The 13408-nt window shown below is 42.4% G+C and overlaps 7 non-coding genes across 7 annotated transcripts; all 7 read left to right on the top strand.

The window, feature by feature from the left end:
* The first annotated feature begins 83 nt into the window (after positions 1-83).
* LOC141213778 (U2 spliceosomal RNA) lies at positions 84-274 on the top strand. The gene has a single exon (XR_012283114.1). It is a non-coding gene; the product is annotated as a U2 spliceosomal RNA (small nuclear RNA).
* A 1118-nt stretch (positions 275-1392) lies between these two features.
* On the top strand, positions 1393-1582 carry LOC141214049 (U2 spliceosomal RNA). The gene has a single exon (XR_012283380.1). It is a non-coding gene; the product is annotated as a U2 spliceosomal RNA (small nuclear RNA).
* Positions 1583-2700: 1118 nt separating this feature from the next.
* On the top strand, positions 2701-2890 carry LOC141214056 (U2 spliceosomal RNA). Its single transcript, XR_012283386.1, has one exon. It is a non-coding gene; the product is annotated as a U2 spliceosomal RNA (small nuclear RNA).
* A 6390-nt stretch (positions 2891-9280) lies between these two features.
* Positions 9281-9469, top strand: LOC141214080 (U2 spliceosomal RNA). The gene has a single exon (XR_012283408.1). It is a non-coding gene; the product is annotated as a U2 spliceosomal RNA (small nuclear RNA).
* A 1115-nt stretch (positions 9470-10584) lies between these two features.
* LOC141213776 (U2 spliceosomal RNA) lies at positions 10585-10775 on the top strand. Its single transcript, XR_012283112.1, has one exon. It is a non-coding gene; the product is annotated as a U2 spliceosomal RNA (small nuclear RNA).
* A 1115-nt stretch (positions 10776-11890) lies between these two features.
* Positions 11891-12081, top strand: LOC141213775 (U2 spliceosomal RNA). Its single transcript, XR_012283111.1, has one exon. It is a non-coding gene; the product is annotated as a U2 spliceosomal RNA (small nuclear RNA).
* Positions 12082-13199: 1118 nt separating this feature from the next.
* On the top strand, positions 13200-13389 carry LOC141214055 (U2 spliceosomal RNA). Its single transcript, XR_012283385.1, has one exon. It is a non-coding gene; the product is annotated as a U2 spliceosomal RNA (small nuclear RNA).
* The last annotated feature ends 19 nt before the right edge of the window (positions 13390-13408 follow it).

Here is a 13408-nt window from a genome sequence, read left to right as displayed (position 1 = left end):
TAACGGGAGTCCAGGAGCTCATCTCCACAAATGGACTTTTCAGGATCCTTGGGTGGCTCCGTAGTTTGAAACCAATTCTGGTTATCGCTTCTCGGCCTTTTGGCTAAGATCAAGTGTAGTATCTGTTCTTATCAGTTTAATATCTGATACGTCCCCTATCTGGGGACCATATATTAAATGGATTTTTAGAACAGGGAGATGGAAAAAGAGCTTGCTCTGTCCACTCCACGCATTGACCTGGTATTGCAGTATCTCCAGGACCGGTGCACCCCTTCTTTAATGCAGTTTCTAAAATCAGAAAGAATTGAATTCAATGTTTTTTGTTCATTTTGCTTGTTTGTCGGATTTTGGGATGGACTCTTTGGCTTTGCTTTTCTTCTCCTCATTGGATTTTTCATGTTCAAAGTTGCAGAAGCCAGATTACAAGCTCATTTTGGTTCAACTTCAGCAACTGTGCATTGCATTGCCATGTAATGTGATGCAATGCTATCTTTCTAGCTCTCCCTTTTTACTTCCTTTTGGATAAACAGACATATTAGGCAAGCATTTTGGAGCTTTCACCTAAATAACTACAGGTGGTGAGATAAGCTGCACAATATAATTGACCTTTCAGTATATTGTTGCACACACACCATCTATTTAGCAAATGCCCTTGTTATCAACAGCAGCCTTTTAAACTCACCTGAGCTAACAGGTATGTGCGCTGGTTACTCTGCTGCGCTTAAAATTTCTTTTTTGGTTTGCTACAATGCCTTTTCTGAAACGTTGTCTCCTTCTGCTGGAACACTGACTTCTTTCATTTAATGCCTGCAGACTATAAAAGAGAACCCAACCCAAAAAGTTTGGTTGATTAGTCTGTGGCATTCTGTTAAACTGTTGCTTATGGCGGTCTCTGTGAGCTTCTCAGCGACATTCAGCCAGCCAGGTATCCTGCCTGCAGTAGATGGAATGTGGCAATGGAACGCTGGCTGCGCGTGTCATATTAGGCTCTGAGCCTTTATATACCTGTGCACAGCAGCAGCCACCTTCAGTCTGCTGCTGGACAGCCAGCAGCAGCAGCAGCAGCAGGAGAGGTATGTAATCAGGAGCCCTCCTGCTAAGGGTAGACAGCTGCTCGTTCCACCCCACCCCCTGCCTTAATTGGTTCTCCTCCCTTCCAACGGTGTTGAGGCGGGTGGGAACAGCAGGGGGTGAAGGTGCTGTGTTTAAAGAGGTGGAGTTATGCAGATCTAAAACGCGTGGATTGCAGCAGCAGCAAGCCGAAAAGTGCAGGCATGTAAGGGATCTAGAGGTTGACAACATGTCTTCTTAACGGGAGTCCAGGAGCTCATCTCCACAAATGGACTTTTCAGGATCCTTGGGTGGCTCCGTAGTTTGAAACCAATTCTGGTTATCGCTTCTCGGCCTTTTGGCTAAGATCAAGTGTAGTATCTGTTCTTATCAGTTTAATATCTGATACGTCCCCTATCTGGGGACCATATATTAAATGGATTTTTAGAACAGGGAGATGGAAAAGAGCTTGCTCTGTCCACTCCACGCATTGACCTGGTATTGCAGTATCTCCAGGACCATTGCACCCCTTCTTTAATGCAGTTTCTAAAATCAGAAAGAATTGAATTCAATGTTTTTTGTTCATTTTGCTTGTTTGTCGGATTTTGGGATGGACTCTTTGGCTTTGCTTTTCTTCTCCTCATTGGATTTTTCATGTTCAAAGTTGCAGAAGCCAGATTACAAGCTCATTTTGGTTCAACTTCAGCAACTGTGCATTGCATTGCCATGTAATGTGATGCAATGCTATCTTTCTAGCTCTCCCTTTTTACTTCCTTTTGGATAAACAGACATATTAGGCAAGCATTTTGGAGCTTTCACCTAAATAACTACAGGTGGTGAGATAAGCTGCACAATATAATTGACCTTTCAGTATATTGTTGCACACACACCATCTATTTAGCAAATGCCCTTGTTATCAACAGCAGCCTTTTAAACTCACCTGAGCTAACAGGTATGTGCGCTGGTTACTCTGCTGCGCTTAAAATTTCTTTTTTGGTTTGCTACAATGCCTTTTCTGAAACGTTGTCTCCTTCTGCTGGAACACTGACTTCTTTCATTTAATGCCTGCAGACTATAAAAGAGAACCCAACCCAAAAAGTTTGGTTGATTAGTCTGTGGCATTCTGTTAAACTGTTGCTTATGGCGGTCTCTGTGAGCTTCTCAGCGACATTCAGCCAGCCAGGTATCCTGCCTGCAGTAGATGGAATGTGGCAATGGAACGCTGGCTGCGCGTGTCATATTAGGCTCTGAGCCTTTATATACCTGTGCACAGCAGCAGCCACCTTCAGTCTGCTGCTGGACAGCCAGCAGCAGCAGCAGCAGCAGGAGAGGTATGTAATCAGGAGCCCTCCTGCTAAGGGTAGACAGCTGCTCGTTCCACCCCACCCCCCGCCTTAATTGGTTCTCCTCCCTTCCAACGGTGTTGAGGCGGGTGGGAACAGCAGGGGGTGAAGGTGCTGTGTTTAAAGAGGTGGAGTTATGCAGATCTAAAACGCGTGGATTGCAGCAGCAGCAAGCCGAAAAGTGCAGGCATGTAAGGGATCTAGAGGTTGACAACATGTCTTCTTAACGGGAGTCCAGGAGCTCATCTCCACAAATGGACTTTTCAGGATCCTTGGGTGGCTCCGTAGTTTGAAACCAATTCTGGTTATCGCTTCTCGGCCTTTTGGCTAAGATCAAGTGTAGTATCTGTTCTTATCAGTTTAATATCTGATACGTCCCCTATCTGGGGACCATATATTAAATGGATTTTTAGAACAGGGAGATGGAAAAGAGCTTGCTCTGTCCACTCCACGCATTGACCTGGTATTGCAGTATCTCCAGGACCGTTGCACCCCTTCTTTAATGCAGTTTCTAAAATCAGAAAGAATTGAATTCAATGTTTTTTGTTCATTTTGCTTGTTTGTCGGATTTTGGGATGGACTCTTTGGCTTTGCTTTTCTTCTCCTCATTGGATTTTTCATGTTCAAAGTTGCAGAAGCCAGATTACAAGCTCATTTTGGTTCAACTTCAGCAACTGTGCATTGCATTGCCATGTAATGTGATGCAATGCTATCTTTCTAGCTCTCCCTTTTTACTTCCTTTTGGATAAACAGACATATTAGGCAAGCATTTTGGAGCTTTCACCTAAATAACTACAGGTGGTGAGATAAGCTGCACAATATAATTGACCTTTCAGTATATTGTTGCACACACACCATCTATTTAGCAAATGCCCTTGTTATCAACAGCAGCCTTTTAAACTCACCTGAGCTAACAGGTATGTGCGCTGGTTACTCTGCTGCGCTTAAAATTTCTTTTTTGGTTTGCTACAATGCCTTTTCTGAAACGTTGTCTCCTTCTGCTGGAACACTGACTTCTTTCATTTAATGCCTGCAGACTATAAAAGAGAACCCAACCCAAAAAGTTTGGTTGATTAGTCTGTGGCATTCTGTTAAACTGTTGCTTATGGCGGTCTCTGTGAGCTTCTCAGCGACATTCAGCCAGCCAGGTATCCTGCCTGCAGTAGATGGAATGTGGCAATGGAACGCTGGCTGCGCGTGTCATAATAGGCTCTGAGCCTTTATATACCTGTGCACAGCAGCAGCCACCTTCAGTCTGCTGCTGGACAGCCAGCAGCAGCAGCAGCAGGAGAGGTATGTAATCAGGAGCCCTCCTGCTAAGGGTAGACAGCTGCTCGTTCCACCCCACCCCCCGCCTTAATTGGTTCTCCTCCCTTCCAACGGTGTTGAGGCGGGTGGGAACAGCAGGGGGTGAAGGTGCTGTGTTTAAAGAGGTGGAGTTATGCAGATCTAAAACGCGTGGATTGCAGCAGCAGCAAGCCGAAAAGTGCAGGCATGTAAGGGATCTAGAGGTTGACAACATGTCTTCTTAACGGGAGTCCAGGAGCTCATCTCCACAAATGGACTTTTCAGGATCCTTGGGTGGCTCCGTAGTTTGAAACCAATTCTGGTTATCGCTTCTCGGCCTTTTGGCTACGATCAAGTGCTTTATTGCAGGAGATTGTAGTTGAAGGGCACTCGGGTACCCCTCTCCTTGGCCTGGCAGGATCGTCCACTTTGGTGGACTTAACCTGCTTGCTGCTATTAGGGAGAGGGCTTAGTCCCAGGGTAACGAGTTGCGATCCCCCAGCTTCCAGGTGTTTTTCGCTGCAAGAACACTGGGAGCGCAGATTGCAAGCGGCTGCAATTTGCAACCTTGTTGCGTTTTTCCATGGAGGTTGACCCTAACCTCGTGCCTCTTTATGCGAGGCTAAAAAACTCTATCCGAGTTCACTTCACGGCGGGTGGCTCGGATATGAGGAAATTAGGGTATGTAGTCCAGGACGTGCTCAGGAACCTTCTTGGCGTACAAAGGAATGAAATTCTCTCCATCCAGGATTATCCCAGAAGAGGTGACTATGACATCACATTCACCGGAGAAGGTATTTTTAGAGATGTACTAGAAAAGTTAAAAAAAGTTGAAAATAGTCCTGTTTTGAAAGGGATACAAATTGTTGAGCACGTCCTGGATGAGGTAAGACTGGTTATTGTAAAAATATTTTCGCCCTTTGTTTCTGCTCCAGAAGTAATGTCATTTCTAGCAATTTATTTTAAAAGTGTTAAATGTATTGGGAAGATATTAAACGAATATAACATATGGACATCTAAGTGGAAATTCCTTGTGAAGTGTACAAGAGATCCAAATACACCAGGTGGTATACGGCTCCCCCCTGCCCGTTTCAAAATTGGGCAAACAAATGGGGATTTCTTCTTTTCTGGGATGCCAGTATATTGCAGAAATTGTGGGCGCTATGGTCATTCAAAAGAAAACTGTCATGTATCATGTAGAAATTGTGCTAGTGAAGAACATGAGACAAAAGAATGCCCTAAGGAAAAGAAATGCAGTTTTTGCCAGACTCCAGGTCACTTTTATTTTTCTTGCCCTCACAGATTTCGGGAAGATGAGCAAAAGGGGAAGTCCAAGACGTCCGACCAAGGACCAAAAGATCAGACCACCCCTCAGGAGGAGGAACAACAACCTGGAGCCTCTGGAGACAATAAGGGCGTACCAAATAGTGAAGTGTCTCCAGAGTCTATGACAGGTAAAATACCAAATCCCAAAACCTGGCTGCAGGACCTGCGGGAGTCCAAAAGGAGGGCTGAGAAGGAGCAGAAGGGCACTACTGGTAAGGTCAAAAGGGACCGGCAAAAGGCCGACACAGAAGCCCATGCCCAGTCTGGGTCTCCTAGTGCTGAGGGCGCTGAGTGGATAAAGGTGGGTCCTAAGAAAAAGAAAAAGGGTGGTTCGGAGGAGGCAGCAGGAGGTGAACAGATGGACACTTCTCCAGAAGGGGACGTGGACGCTGGACCCTCAGGGGTTTCGGTCTCCGCTGCTACAGGTGGGGACCGGGATCTTGCTGACTCTGAAGAGTCAGAGGCTCTGCCTTGTGCGCAACCTCCTCCTATAGGACGACCTTCTACAGGTCAAACAGGGGCGGCGGAACCCCTCGGGGACCCACCTGATGAGGAACTGCATGGCCAGCCAATGGAGACCCAGCGGGTTCTGCCAGCCAGCCCTCCGAGCTATGCCAGTGTAGCGTCGGGTTTATATAAATGTGGTAATCTTTCCTCCTCCACGGAGACTCTCGTGACGATACTATCAGATGAGGAGGGAGGCGCAAGCCCAGTGGTCTGATCAGGTTCATCGGACAGGTAAATCCGTTGCTCTTAGTTACCTAAGTAAAATTTCTACATTTTCTAATGATGGCTGAACTCAAAGGTATTTCCCTCAACGTGAGAGGCATAAAATCTAACACGAGAAGAACTGCTCTTTTTAATTTTTTTACGTGTTTTACTGCATCTGTATTTTTTCTGCAAGAATGTAATATCCCACATGAAATGTCATATCAAAAATATAAAGATGAGTGGAAGTGTGGGCCATCTGTCTGGTCCGGATCGAATGCTGCAGGATCAGCGGGTGTAGCCATACTTTTTAAAGGGAACGTTTTAATTGATTTTATTCAGGAAATTTTACCAGGTCGTATTTTATTAGTGAAAGCTTTTATTGATGGTATTAGATGGCAGTTTTTAAATTTTTATGGATCCCCAGAGAAAAATGAAAGAGCCGAAATGCTTGATCTTTTACCATTATTTATTAATAACTCTGAACCTTTTATCTTAGCAGGGGATTTTAATTGTGTTTTAAAAGGTGAAAACCGGCGCTCCAGCTCTGTAAGCAGGAACTACGATAAAACCTCAGGTATGCTACATGATATAGTCAAAGATGCTAAATTGATAGACATATATAAAGAGTGTCATAGTGACAGCCCAGAGGATGCCGGTTTCACTTGGAGCAATGCTAATTGTAGCTCTAGGATTGATTTTATTTTTGGTTCAGATAAAACAATACCTGCCAAATGTGAAGTTTTAACTAATATATTTTCAGACCATAAACTTTTATCCTTTACCATAAAAGTAAATGACAACAAAAAATGTGGTAAGAAAAGCTGGAAAATGAACGTATCCCTTTTAACCGACCCGCAGATTTTATCAGATTTTATTGAGTTTTATAGGAAATGTAGAAAAGGGAAAAAAACAAATGAGACTATGAGTGTATGGTGGGATAGAATGAAAGTAAAAATAAAAGACTTTTTTATTAAAAAGAGTATATGTAGAGCCAAAGAAAAATATGAAGAATATAGAATTTTAAATACCCGCCTACAAACATTGTTTAAGCTCAGAGACAATGGGATAGATGTACAACTTGATATTTCAGACTTAAAAGAAGAGATTTCAAAATGGCTAGAACAAAAAGGAAAAGAGATAATTTTTCGTTCTAGAGTACAACATATAGAAGAAAATGAAAAGTGTTCCAGATATTTTTTTAGGAAAAATAAAAAAGAAAAAGTGATAATTGACCATATAGATGGTGAGAATAATATAAAAAATATGCTGGGTAAAGTTGAGGTTTTTTTTTCTAATCTTTTTAATGGAAAAAATATAGATAATAAATTAATGGATGATTCGCTGCAAGGACTAACAGCTGTTTTAGATCCCGCATCCCAAGAGTTTTTATCCCAAGTTTTAACGGAACAAGAAGTGTTAAAAACTATTAAAAGTTTTAAAACTGGAAAGGTCCCTGGTCCTGATGGCATCCCAATAGAATTTTATGTATGTTTTTATGATATTTTAAAAGATGATTTGTTTTATTTGTTTACTGAGGTTTTTAATAATAAGGTTTTATTAAATTCCTGGAAGAAAGGTGAAGTCTCCCTCCTATACAAAAAAGGCGATAAATCAAAATTAGAAAACTGGAGACCAATAACACTTTTAAATTGTGACTATAAAATAATGGCTAAAATTTGTGCAAATCGTCTAAAAGAAGTCATCAGCAAAGTTATTCATTCTAATCAAGTGTGTGGGGTGCCGGGGCGCAGTATATGGGACAATCTGAATTTAGTGAAAGACTGTATTGAGAATGTGAAAGACAGAAAGGGGAAAATGGCGATTTTATCTATTGATTTTGAAAAAGCATTTGACCGTGTCTCACACTTTTATCTTTTTAAAGTTTTAGAGAAAATGGGCATACCAGAAGGGTTTTTACTATCGCTTAAAGCATTTTACAAGGATTGTACAAGTAAGATTTTAGTGAATGGTTTTAAGACACAAGAGGTATTTTTACGGTCAGGGGTGAAACAGGGATGCCCTCTGTCCCCCCTACTGTTTATCTGTGCACTGGAACCAATGTTATGTGCAATACGCCAAAATAAACAGATATGCGGTGTCCCTCTGCCTGGAAGCGGTGGTTTGGAGGCCAAGGTTGTAGGCTACATGGATGACGTGGCGGTCTTGTGTACAGATGCACCATCACTTACGGCCACTCTCCATCAAGTGCAATCCTTTTGTCTAGCTTCTGGTTTTAAAATCAATTTTAATAAGTGTAACATTTTAAGTGTTGGGGGGATGATTTTACGTGATGTACCAATTAATGTCTCCGAATCCATTTCCATTTTAGGTATATCATTCACTGAAAATAATGATGGTTATAATAGTTGGGAAACAGTTACACAGAAAGTAAATACGAAAATATGTATGTGGAACATGAGGAGACTTACAATGGAGGGTAAAGTATTGGTTTTAAAGATGGTGATTTTACCTCTTTTATTGTATCTTAGCATGGTTTTCCCCCCGCCTGTTAATGTTTTAAAAAAGATAACCAAAACCTGTTTTACCTTCTTTTGGAACTCAAAAATGGAAAAGCTGAAAAGAGAAATCGTGATGAAATCAAAAGTAAAAGGTGGTAAAGATTTTCCAGATTTTAATAGGTTTCTTTTAATCCATCTGTTCGTTTACTGTTTTAATGCCCTTTTTAAGAATCACTATTGGTCCTTTTTTATGCGTTTTAATACAGGATTTTTTATGAGAAAGTTTGGATGGTATGAAGTTAATATATCTGTGCCCCATGCTTTTAATTTGTCGACGCATTATGAGATTTTAAGGAAAATAGTGTCCGATTTTAATTTAGGGACTAAGAAAATAGAGGAATTAAGAAATAGTAAGAAGCTAATTAAAGAAATACGTAAAAGTGAGGAAATATGTAATGTTGACAGATATGATGATGACAAATCTATGTCTATCTGGAAAATGATTAACGTTTTTTATCTTTTTAATGAACAGAGAGATCTGGCTTGGAGTTGCATGCACCGCTGTCTTCCTTGCCGGGCATTCCAATACAGAAGAGGATTTGTGAGGTCTGCCATCTGCCCAAGAGCCGGATGCCAAGAAGAGGAAACGGTGGAACATCTATTATGGACATGTAATTTTGCAAAGGATTTCTGGAGAAGACTGCTCCCCTTACTGGAAAGGGTGGCAGACCTCAAGGACTTTACATATAAAACTGTGCTATACGGACTTATGGAATGCCCCACAATGGACCAGTACACAATGGCTTGGAAGACAGTGAACTGCGCCAAGTCATCTCTCTGGAAAGCGCGCAACATTGCTATTTTTAAACAAGATGTTTTATCAGTGAATGATGTTTTAAGTTTATGTTTATGTGAAATGTATACTTATTATTTAATTGACAAAAAGAAGAATGTACATATTTCCAAAAAATGGCTTGTTGACCAATGGAACCTAATTATTTAAAATCTTTGTATTTTTTTGTTTTGTAAATTTCATTTGTCTTTTAACGTTTGGTATTTGTCTAATTATGCTTGTAATTTGTTAAAGTTTTAATAAACGGTTTTATCCCTCTGCAGGGGATAGCCAAATTAAAAAAAAAATCTGTTCTTATCAGTTTAATATCTGATACGTCCCCTATCTGGGGACCATATATTAAATGGATTTTTAGAACAGGGAGATGGAAAAAGAGCTTGCTCTGTCCACTCCACGCATTGACCTGGTATTGCAGTATCTCCAGGACCGGTGCACCCCTTCTTTAATGCAGTTTCTAAAATCAGAAAGAATTGAATTCAATGTTTTTTGTTCATTTTGCTTGTTTGTCGGATTTTGGGATGGACTCTTTGGCTTTGCTTTTCTTCTCCTCATTGGATTTTTCATGTTCAAAGTTGCAGAAGCCAGATTACAAGCTCATTTTGGTTCAACTTCAGCAACTGTGCATTGCATTGCCATGTAATGTGATGCAATGCTATCTTTCTAGCTCTCCCTTTTTACTTCCTTTTGGATAAACAGACATATTAGGCAAGCATTTTGGAGCTTTCACCTAAATAACTACAGGTGGTGAGATAAGCTGCACAATATAATTGACCTTTCAGTATATTGTTGCACACACACCATCTATTTAGCAAATGCCCTTGTTATCAACAGCAGCCTTTTAAACTCACCTGAGCTAACAGGTATGTGCGCTGGTTACTCTGCTGCGCTTAAAATTTCTTTTTTGGTTTGCTACAATGCCTTTTCTGAAACGTTGTCTCCTTCTGCTGGAACACTGACTTCTTTCATTTAATGCCTGCAGACTATAAAAGAGAACCCAACCCAAAAAGTTTGGTTGATTAGTCTGTGGCATTCTGTTAAACTGTTGCTTATGGCGGTCTCTGTGAGCTTCTCAGCGACATTCAGCCAGCCAGGTATCCTGCCTGCAGTAGATGGAATGTGGCAATGGAACGCTGGCTGCGCGTGTCATAATAGGCTCTGAGCCTTTATATACCTGTGCACAGCAGCAGCCACCTTCAGTCTGCTGCTGGACAGCCAGCAGCAGCAGCAGCAGGAGAGGTATGTAATCAGGAGCCCTCCTGCTAAGGGTAGACAGCTGCTCGTTCCACCCAACCCCCCGCCTTAATTGGTTCTCCTCCCTTCCAACGGTGTTGAGGCGGGTGGGAACAGCAGGGGGTGAAGGTGCTGTGTTTAAAGAGGTGGAGTTATGCAGATCTAAAACGCGTGGATTGCAGCAGCAGCAAGCCGAAAAGTGCAGGCATGTAAGGGATCTAGAGGTTGACAACATGTCTTCTTAACGGGAGTCCAGGAGCTCATCTCCACAAATGGACTTTTCAGAATCCTTGGGTGGCTCGGTAGTTTGAAACCAATTCTGGTTATCGCTTCTCGGCCTTTTGGCTAAGATCAAGTGTAGTATCTGTTCTTATCAGTTTAATATCTGATACGTCCCCTATCTGGGGACCATATATTAAATGGATTTTTAGAACAGGGAGATGGAAAAAGAGCTTGCTCTGTCCACTCCACGCATTGACCTGGTATTGCAGTATCTCCAGGACCGGTGCACCCCTTCTTTAATGCAGTTTCTAAAATCAGAAAGAATTGAATTCAATGTTTTTTGTTCATTTTGCTTGTTTGTCGGATTTTGGGATGGACTCTTTGGCTTTGCTTTTCTTCTCCTCATTGGATTTTTCATGTTCAAAGTTGCAGAAGCCAGATTACAAGCTCATTTTGGTTCAACTTCAGCAACTGTGCATTGCATTGCCATGTAATGTGATGCAATGCTATCTTTCTAGCTCTCCCTTTTTACTTCCTTTTGGATAAACAGACATATTAGGCAAGCATTTTGGAGCTTTCACCTAAATAACTACAGGTGGTGAGATAAGCTGCACAATATAATTGACCTTTCAGTATATTGTTGCACACACACCATCTATTTAGCAAATGCCCTTGTTATCAACAGCAGCCTTTTAAACTCACCTGAGCTAACAGGTATGTGCGCTGGTTACTCTGCTGCGCTTAAAATTTCTTTTTTGGTTTGCTACAATGCCTTTTCTGAAACGTTGTCTCCTTCTGCTGGAACACTGACTTCTTTCATTTAATGCCTGCAGACTATAAAAGAGAACCCAACCCAAAAAGTTTGGTTGATTAGTCTGTGGCATTCTGTTAAACTGTTGCTTATGGCGGTCTCTGTGAGCTTCTCAGCGACATTCAGCCAGCCAGGTATCCTGCCTGCAGTAGATGGAATGTGGCAATGGAACGCTGGCTGCGCGTGTCATAATAGGCTCTGAGCCTTTATATACCTATGCACAGCAGCAGCCACCTTCAGTCTGCTGCTGGACAGCCAGCAGCAGCAGCAGCAGGAGAGGTATGTAATCAGGAGCCCTCCTGCTAAGGGTAGACAGCTGCTCGTTCCACCCCACCCCCCGCCTTAATTGGTTCTCCTCCCTTCCAACGGTGTTGAGGCGGGTGGGAACAGCAGGGGGTGAAGGTGCTGTGTTTAAAGAGGTGGAGTTATGCAGATCTAAAACGCGTGGATTGCAGCAGCAGCAAGCCGAAAAGTGCAGGCATGTAAGGGATCTAGAGGTTGACAACATGTCTTCTTAACGGGAGTCCAGGAGCTCATCTCCACAAATGGACTTTTCAGGATCCTTGGGTGGCTCCGTAGTTTGAAACCAATTCTGGTTATCGCTTCTCGGCCTTTTGGCTAAGATCAAGTGTAGTATCTGTTCTTATCAGTTTAATATCTGATACGTCCCCTATCTGGGGACCATATATTAAATGGATTTTTAGAACAGGGAGATGGAAAAAGAGCTTGCTCTGTCCACTCCACGCATTGACCTGGTATTGCAGTATCTCCAGGACCGGTGCACCCCTTCTTTAATGCAGTTTCTAAAATCAGAAAGAATTGAATTCAATGTTTTTTGTTCATTTTGCTTGTTTGTCGAATTTTGGGATGGACTCTTTGGCTTTGCTTTTCTTCTCCTCATTGGATTTTTCATGTTCAAAGTTGCAGAAGCCAGATTACAAGCTCATTTTGGTTCAACTTCAGCAACTGTGCATTGCATTGCCATGTAATGTGATGCAATGCTATCTTTCTAGCTCTCCCTTTTTACTTCCTTTTGGATAAACAGACATATTAGGCAAGCATTTTGGAGCTTTCACCTAAATAACTACAGGTGGTGAGATAAGCTGCACAATATAATTGACCTTTCAGTATATTGTTGCACACACACCATCTATTTAGCAAATGCCCTTGTTATCAACAGCAGCCTTTTAAACTCACCTGAGCTAACAGGTATGTGCGCTGGTTACTCTGCTGCGCTTAAAATTTATTTTTTGGTTTGCTACAATGCCTTTTCTGAAACGTTGTCTCCTTCTGCTGGAACACTGACTTCTTTCATTTAATGCCTGCAGACTATAAAAGAGAACCCAACCCAAAAAGTTTGGTTGATTAGTCTGTGGCATTCTGTTAAACTGTTGCTTATGGCGGTCTCTGTGAGCTTCTCAGCGACATTCAGCCAGCCAGGTATCCTGCCTGCAGTAGATGGAATGTGGCAATGGAACGCTGGCTGCGCGTGTCATATTAGGCTCTGAGCCTTTATATACCTGTGCACAGCAGCAGCCACCTTCAGTCTGCTGCTGGACAGCCAGCAGCAGCAGCAGCAGCAGGAGAGGTATGTAATCAGGAGCCCTCCTGCTAAGGGTAGACAGCTGCTCGTTCCACCCCACCCCCCGCCTTAATTGGTTCTCCTCCCTTCCAACGGTGTTGAGGCGGGTGGGAACAGCAGGGGGTGAAGGTGCTGTGTTTAAAGAGGTGGAGTTATGCAGATCTAAAACGCGTGGATTGCAGCAGCAGCAAGCCGAAAAGTGCAGGCATGTAAGGGATCTAGAGGTTGACAACATGTCTTCTTAACGGGAGTCCAGGAGCTCATCTCCACAAATGGACTTTTCAGGATCCTTGGGTGGCTCCGTAGTTTGAAACCAATTCTGGTTATCGCTTCTCGGCCTTTTGGCTAAGATCAAGTGTAGTATCTGTTCTTATCAGTTTAATATCTGATACGTCCCCTATCTGGGGACCATATATTAAATGGATTTTTAGAACAGGGAGATGGAAAAGAGCTTGCTCTGTCCACTCCACGCATTGACCTGGTATTGCAGTATCTCCAGGACCGTTGCACCCCTTCTTTAATGCAGTTTCTAAA

This window comes from Phyllobates terribilis, unplaced genomic scaffold (genome assembly GCF_046119375.1).
Source record: "Phyllobates terribilis strain yellow unplaced genomic scaffold, ASM4611937v1 Scaffold_213__1_contigs__length_3403324, whole genome shotgun sequence".
In the NCBI taxonomy this organism is placed as follows: domain Eukaryota; kingdom Metazoa; phylum Chordata; class Amphibia; order Anura; family Dendrobatidae; genus Phyllobates; species Phyllobates terribilis.
This window is presented reverse-complemented; position numbering and strand designations above follow the sequence as displayed.